At 52.8% G+C, this 7,697-nt stretch overlaps 1 protein-coding gene across 3 annotated transcripts in view; it reads right to left on the reverse strand.

Moving 5' to 3' along the window:
* Window positions 1–6,111, reverse strand: part of WASF3 (WASP family member 3) — a 77,451-nt gene extending 71,340 nt beyond the window's left edge. For all 3 annotated transcript variants that reach the window (XM_032496415.1, XM_032496412.1, XM_032496414.1), the window contains exon 1: window positions 6,004–6,111. The gene's annotated coding sequence lies outside the window, so the exon portion shown is untranslated. The remainder of the gene's footprint in view (window positions 1–6,003) is intronic.
* Between the last annotated feature and the right edge of the window lie 1,586 nt (window positions 6,112–7,697).

Below are 7,697 nucleotides of genomic sequence, written 5' to 3' on the forward strand. Positions count from 1 at the left end.
TACTCCTTCCATGCACCACAGGGAGCAACTTTAAATCCCTGAGCCTCTCCGAAAGCGTTAATTCTAAACTGAGGAAAGAATACTGGGCGGCAAAGAGTTACAAAGTCAATTCAAAGCTGAACTCTGCCTAGTAATCCCCCCAGCCCAGGACTACATCACCAAACAGGCAAACACCAAAAACGACTGTGCACAAAGGAACTGAAACAATAAGTGTGGTACTAGTAGCACAAAATGACTCAGAGCAAGTTATTAAAATTACACAGTAGGGACAGAGTTCTGCTTACAGCCATGAACCAAATTTGGAACATATTCAGTCAGTGAAAAGGTATTTGACGAAGCTCTTCCATGTGCAAAGAATACACTGTTTCATCCATTTAGCTGATAATATACGGCCACGTGGACTCCAGTTCACATTCAGTCACGTCCACACTTTTATGCTGCAACAGGACTGCACTGTTCGTGTGCGCAAAGTGGGTACCAGCCCTGCTTGAGAGGAGGCTGGGAGGCGAACCAAGATGGAAACGCCGCAGCAGATACTGAAATCTTCGGCTTGCACCAGAGCACAACTTTTACAAGTCCAATACGGGTTTCAGAAACCAGAAGCACTTAAAGACCAGAGGTCACAATACCTAGGGGAAGGCAGCCAGTGTTATCACTCTGAGCAAAGGCTGTGACCTAACGCGGTCTTTATAGGAGGTTATTTCCCAAAGCTAGAACATGCCTACCAAGACAGGCACCGCGCGGTCTGGCTCCTGCCCACTAGGAGTTTACAGCTAACAAGACAATCGACCCTCTCTGGCCTCCCTAGCTCTTTGAGGACAGACTCTTGGCGACATCAACAGTGTTGCCACTAGTAATCAAAATGGTACAAAGCAGGCAACCAAACGTTTGTGGGCCGCTCGGAAAGAAACAGAAAGCAAAAACTAAAAGAAAATAAATAAACAAACACTGAAAAAGTTCCAGAATATATAACGCGACAGAAGACACCTCTAGATTAATTTCAAGGCCACTGCTCCAGGAGGTCAGAGGGCACTTAAGAACAGATGCAAGGGAAACTCTCACTGTTAAAAAGCTGAGGAATCATCCCGGATGCTGAGCTCTTGAGTCAAGGCCCAGAGTTCTGAAGGAGACCCGAAAGATGAGAAAATACCCTGGGATGTTCAGGATGTTCCAAATTAAAAAAAAAAAAAAGAGTCAAAAGTCAAGAGAAGCCAAGAGCTAACGTCAAAGAGAAGAGGCCCAGGTCCGGAGAAGGAGAAATGGAACAGGCTGGCTCCAAAGACGAGGAGCGACTTCTGAGTGTAGAAAAATATTCTTATCTAGGGACATCTATTAAGTCAGGGAGACAGGCTCCAACACAAAACAAACAAGACGGGCCTTCAGGTGAGGAGCAGAGAAAGTCCTGCCAGGACAGGACGGCCCCAGAGAGGACAGTCACCGCCCGCGTGCCCTCCAGGACACCAGAACCTAGAAAAGGACAAGGCCGTGTGAAGGCAAACACACCCTTGGGAAACGCATGCCTTAAAGGAAAACAGCACCTTAGAATTGTCTCAATAAGAGAAAATAAAGTTGCCCCGCACCAGGCCCGCCAAACCCAGCCTCCCTCGGCTGGCTCCCCCTGCAGCGCCGTCACCCTTTCTCCCCCAGCGGTAAGGCTTCCCCGAGACGCCTCCTGTCAGAATCAGCCCCTGCGTCCCAGGGCTAATCCCAGTGGAGACTTTGAAGCCACCACCTAATGGGTCTCTCTCGAGCACTGTCTCTCTCGGGCCTTTAACGTGCTCAAACCCCTCCGTCCCCTTTCACCACCACACTCCCCCCACTTCCTGGCCCCTGTGCACAAGGAAAACCTCTTACAAACTGGCCGCCTCGCTCCTGTCCCCATCACTGAGTCACCACTGCTGTCACCTATGTTATCATCCCTCTTTGCTGAGGTTTGCCTGGACCGTGGCTTCCCAGACACCATTCATGCCCCCGGCCCCATCCTTTCAGTCTCAGCACGGGCGCTTACCTTTTAAACACAAATCGCTCAGAACCCATCCTACCTGACCCCTTTTCTCACTCAAACACATGCTTCCTGAATAACCCAACCTACTCCACAGCCTCCACCAGCAAACGCAGGCAGAAGTCGAGGTTCCGGAACGCTCTGCTCACTGCACCGCTGAATATGAGAGGTGCCTCCTGAGTAGCAGAATCCTCAGACGTGGTCAAATAACAAGCGTTTATCTCCCAGCAACTTAGCACCCGTTTGAAAAAGCACACTTCAACGGACAGAAGATGGTATATTTACTTCACTCTTAAATAAACCACTGATGGCCTGGGTGCACGTGTGGAGCACCTTACAGTTTCTCAAATCTTGGAGTCAGACTGGATACAACCTCCTTCACTCCTATTCCACACTGATTCGCACAAGGAACAGCAACCAGTGCAAACCCAGCCTTGCAAAGATGATGTCATCAAAAGGAACCTGGTGCAAACAACTGCAGAAACTGGTGACCACTCCGAGCAGGTGGTTCCCACAAGGTTGACAGGTGTTACTGGCTTCTGCGTCTCCTGCCACAAGTCAATATGCCACAGTCTCCCTGCAAGTTCATGTGGCAGGGAGTTTGGCAGCTGGTGCTAAGAAGTCTCACGCATGTGTCTCCAGTCCAGGCACCTCCCGATATGCAGATCCCAATGCTGCCCACTCAGTACCACATCCCACTGGCACCATGAACTTGACAGTGCCACCATCTTCCCCCTGGGATGACTGCTGCCCAAAGTCAGCACCGCCACCCACCAACCGCCCAGCCAGGACTGGCCCTGTCCCCCACCCCACCCTCTCCCAATGCCTCCCCCCAACCAAAAACCACATCCTACCTCTCCAAGTCCCCCTCCTTCCAGCCTTGCCCATCCATCCGTCCTCCAAGGGCACATCTGATTGTGTCCATCTTTGGCTCAGAATTCTTCCACTGCTTCCCAGAACTCACAGAGGAGGCCAAACTCCACATAACGGGACTCACAAGCCTTTCCGTGGCCCCAGTCACCCCTCCTATCTCTTTCTCCCACTGCCCTGCCCTCCGCCACACCAACATTCTAACCAGGATGCGAATTAGTTGCTCCAATGCACCATCTCCCCGACCAGCCTCTCTCTATACTCTCTCTTCTCAGCCCAGTCTCTAAGTCCCCTTTTGGACTTCTTGGGGAGGATTTTCTCATCTCCCTGAACAGCCCCTAAGCTCGGGTTGGTCATCATCCTACGAGCTCCTGGAGCGGCTGGTTCCGGGCACTCACCGCATGCTGCACTTATAACCGACGGCTAACAGCAGCTGAGACTGCGCTGAACAGAGGTGTCTGCCTTGTGACCCTTGTGTCCCCAGAAAGCATTATAAACTCTGGGGTACACTGAATGAGCAAAGCCCGTGAAGGAGTCAATCCGGCCACTTGTGTGATGCTCCCATGTCCCTCACTGCTGACCCTGTCCCCTCGCTGACCACACCACACGGAAACTGCATCGCAACACCATGAACATCCTGAAAGCTCTCACCTCTTATTTCTGCAACCCCGGTATTAAAACAGTGCCTGAGGCTTCACAGGCATTCACTAAATGGTTTTTAAATTTTAAAAAATATATTAGAAAAAATCTGGGAGGCTACACACACCCCACAGTATGAAGTGCGGTCGCCTCTGGAGAAAGAAACGGGACTAGGGCGGCCACGGGCGAGGAAGGGGGAACCGAGACGCCTTACCCGCCTGTCTCTAGAGCGACCCTTTATTTCACAGTGCACACTACTCGTGCATTGCTGGTATACAATCGTCCTGGATTACCAGCCTACATCAAGTCAGGGAAAGGAACCAGCCCTGAAGCGGGGTGCATGTGTCCAACGGCAAGAGCAGGTCCCACGAAGACCCGACCTTGAAGAGGAAAACCGGCCCCTGAGAGAAAAGGACTGAAGACACAAGTGAGCATGTGAGGTCAGCGCCCCGGACGCGCTCCCGAGAACACGTGGTGACAGCGTTATGGGCGGAAAACACAACCTCACGTATTCCTCAGAGAAAGTTCTAGCAACTCTCAAAGACCACTAGCACTGGCTCACCGGCTTAGACAATTCTCTGAATACTCAGAACAGGCAATTGTTTTAACGGAAACGTTCCAATAACCGAAAGGTTTCTACAGGAAGGGTAGAGCAGGTCTACCTAGAAGGACACACTAAGAAGAGACGGGAGGTCACGACGTTGGCAGGACCACTCAGACAAGTGCGTTGCTGCACACTTACGGTCAGGCTCTGTAAAAATGCTGTAGCGGATCACTGACTGCTAGGCCACAAATTTTAGGCAAACAGATAAAGCAGTGCTATAAAGCAACTTCATGTCAGTAACCAGAAGTGGAAGGATAATTTTTATATGTAGATAGTTCTAGAACAAGCTTCTTTCCACTGTTTTAAGAACACAGTGATGACAGGTCAGACAGTAAATTTATAAAGCTAACTGAACTTTCCAACCTAATGAGCTTGAAACATCTGAAAAGGCACAACTCTCATGAATATAAACTAAGAAGGTCTTTAAAAATGAAGAAAAATGAGGACTATGTGGACGCTCTTATAAAGGAGACCAGACACACAATGAGGGCTGCCTATGGGAAAAGCCAAATCCAGCTTTCTTTTGTTTAACCTCTCAAGCAGATAAAAGAACCAGCTTTAAAGAATCATCACATTGTTTCACTGCTAGAAAAGCAAAGTTAGGTAAAGCATATACAAAAAGAAGTATCCGGCGTTCAACAGAATTCGCCCTAGAGGCGACAGAATAGTCAATGGTAATACTTTGAACCTAGTTTTGATAGAGAAGCAGACATTTTAAGTTTTAGGCAAACCTAATTTTTAAGATGCAAAGAATGTCTAATGGCTAGCTCCTTCCCTTAAAAAATGTGGATTCCAATTCTCGAGTTACTATTTCCTGCCCCATGATGCATTTGATTTGAACAGCTTCAAAGCGAAAACGGGCCTTTCTAATTTTCAGGTTTTAACAACTCAAAAATTATTGCTGGTCGTAACTGCAAATTTTAAATTAATCCCCAAATGAGAAGGAATTCCTAATCCGCCCAATAGCAGCTGAGAACTGAGATGCTCCATTCATCCCTAAACCCGGGGCTTCGTTTCTTAATAATTAAGAACTCTGCTCTCCTCCAGGGAACTATCCCGGCAGAGAGGCTGAACCAAGGAGAAATCGCCATTGCCTGTAAGCACCACACGGAGAGGCAAAGGCTTTCCGCTCGCCCAGGCTCCGGCGCGGAGGAGGAGCGAGAGCCGGGCCCCGCGGCCCCGCCGGCCGCGCGGGGAAAGCCTCCGGGGGAGGATGCATCCCCGCGAGGTGGCCCCGGCGTGCGCCCCGTCCCCGCAGCGCGCCACTCGCGGGCTACCGACCCTTTCCCAGCACTCGGGCTGCCGAGGCCCAGACTACGCGCGCCCGCAGCCCCGAGGGAGGGGGCACCGGGCGCCGGAGAGGGCGAAGCCAAGGAGAGAGGGCCGGACCCGGGCAGCGGGCACGCGGGGACTGGGCCAGATGCGGCGAGGGCGCGCGCAGCCCGGAGGGACGCGAGGGTCCCAGACGCCGGGCAGCCCCGGGCTTGTGCATGGGGCGCGGGCCGAGGCCGGGGCGCCACCTGCGGCCCGGAGAGCGGGCGCCTGTCCCGCAGCCGGGCGGCGCGCACCGGGCAGCGCCGGGGCCGAGGGCTGGGGGGCAGGCGCGGGCGAGAACGGCGCCGGGCCGCGCGGAGACGGCGAGAAGCCCCGGCCCGCGCGGGAGCCGGCAGAGAGGATGCGCCGGGCTGCAGGGCAGGCGCGGGCGGCGGCGCGGCCGCAGTGGGCCCGCCGCACGCCCGAGCGCCAGGGCGATGCAGCAAGTTCACTTGGCCGCGGGGCTGCGGGGCCCGGTCCGCGCCCGCCTCTCCCGCGGGGCAGCCGCCCGGCCCGGAGCCAAGCAGGGCAGGGGTCAAGGCCAGGGAGCCGGCCGGCCGCAGCCCGCACTCACCGGTCCGCGGTTCCGCCGCCGGCGCCGGCGCCGCGCTCCGAGCTCCATGGTCCCACCGCGCCGCGGCCGCCCGGCACCCCCGCCCCGCACCGCCCCGCACGCAGCGGCGCCAGCGACGCCGCCTCCGGCCCGGCCACGGCCGCGGCCACGCCCCCTCCCGGCTGGGGGCCTGGCCGGAGCGAGAGGGGGGCCCAGCGCCGGCTCCACCAACCAGGGCCCGCTCGCCGGCCGCTGCTCCAGGATTGGCGAGCGCCTCGGCCAATGGGGGACGGCAGGGGCGCGAAACGTCGGGGCCGCGGGGCGGGGGATTGCGGAGGAGGCGGCTCTCAGTCTTGGTCCCCCGCCCCCGCCTCAGGATGAGGCTTTGGCCGGAGTCCCTTCCCAAGTGGACAGGTAGGGACACTTTGGGCCAGGTTTATCCTAGGGGCCCTGGGTCGCCTCTGCTTACGATATACCCACTGCAGCCCTTTGAGTTCCCCCCATACCCTAACCTTACCTGGGTTTGAGGGCTCCTGGAGACAGAGAACCAGCTACCTGTATGCTGCAGGGTGGAAGGTTACCAACCCGGAGAGGTTATAGCCGTGACCTCGGTTCATTGGACGCCCTTCTCGAATCTGTTACCATCCTGCCTGCAGAATCGTCTCACCTCCCTGCACAGATTCTTTCCTTATTCCCCCCAATTCCAGTCTCCCTCCACTCAGATGTGAGAATATCCACAATACCTGTTAAACACGGGGCATCTCTGAAACTACCAAGCCAGGCCCCTTGGCAATGGAACTAGACTCAGATGTAAACTTCAGGGGGGAAATGAAGGGAAGAGGAAAAGGAGGGAATGGAAGAGAAGGGGGGGGGGGGGAGCCAAGTGTTTTCTAGGTCCTGGAGGAAAGGGGATGTTCATAAACATCAAATAGAAATGTTATCTATATTTTACTTGCATGCCTTTATTCTTTTTGACTTACCAATAAGATCACTAAGTTGAAAAACGTTTAGGAAATAAGTTCAAAACCCAATAAAGAGAGCTAGAAAAAAATGAATTCAGGTTGTCTTTACAGACCTGTGACAACTACCCACATCTGCTCCAGCGAGTAACAGCAACTAAATGCTCAGAAAAAATGAATGGCCATTGATAACAGTTTTAGCAAAGTTTGCAGCACCAGCAGTGCAGAAGAAAAACCATGTACTCCTCTTCGTGTGTAATCTATTAACCTACATTACTTCCAATGGAAGAGTTTTTCAAAGTCTGTTTTAAGATGACATACTCTTAGTTTCCGTATCACGTACACATGAAACATACTGGTAATTATTAAGGTAAACAGGATTTTCATGGTTTTATTACATTGCTCTGTATTTGAAATGTTGATGCTAGAGTGATTACTTTCTGCTGAATTCAAAGCTGAATTGGCATTCAAATTAAAATAGCTTTCCTTAATTTTGTCTTCACTTACCCAGGGGAATACCTTCCATGTCTATATTTAGGTCATTGCTGTAGAATGCAAAAATATAAAGAGATGGGATAGCCGGAGTGTGTTTTCAGGCATGCCAATCACATTTCCCTTGCTCCTCCTGTCTTCAGTGACCTCCACCTTAAACGAACTGCTGCTACAGTTAGTTTACACCCTTTATGAGCCCTTAATCACACTGTCCTGAAGTGTTCAGAATTGTTTCATATAGGTCGGTCTTATCTCTAATTAGAT

Source organism: Camelus ferus, chromosome 14 (assembly GCF_009834535.1).
Source record: "Camelus ferus isolate YT-003-E chromosome 14, BCGSAC_Cfer_1.0, whole genome shotgun sequence".
Taxonomy (NCBI): Eukaryota; Metazoa; Chordata; class Mammalia; order Artiodactyla; family Camelidae; genus Camelus; species Camelus ferus.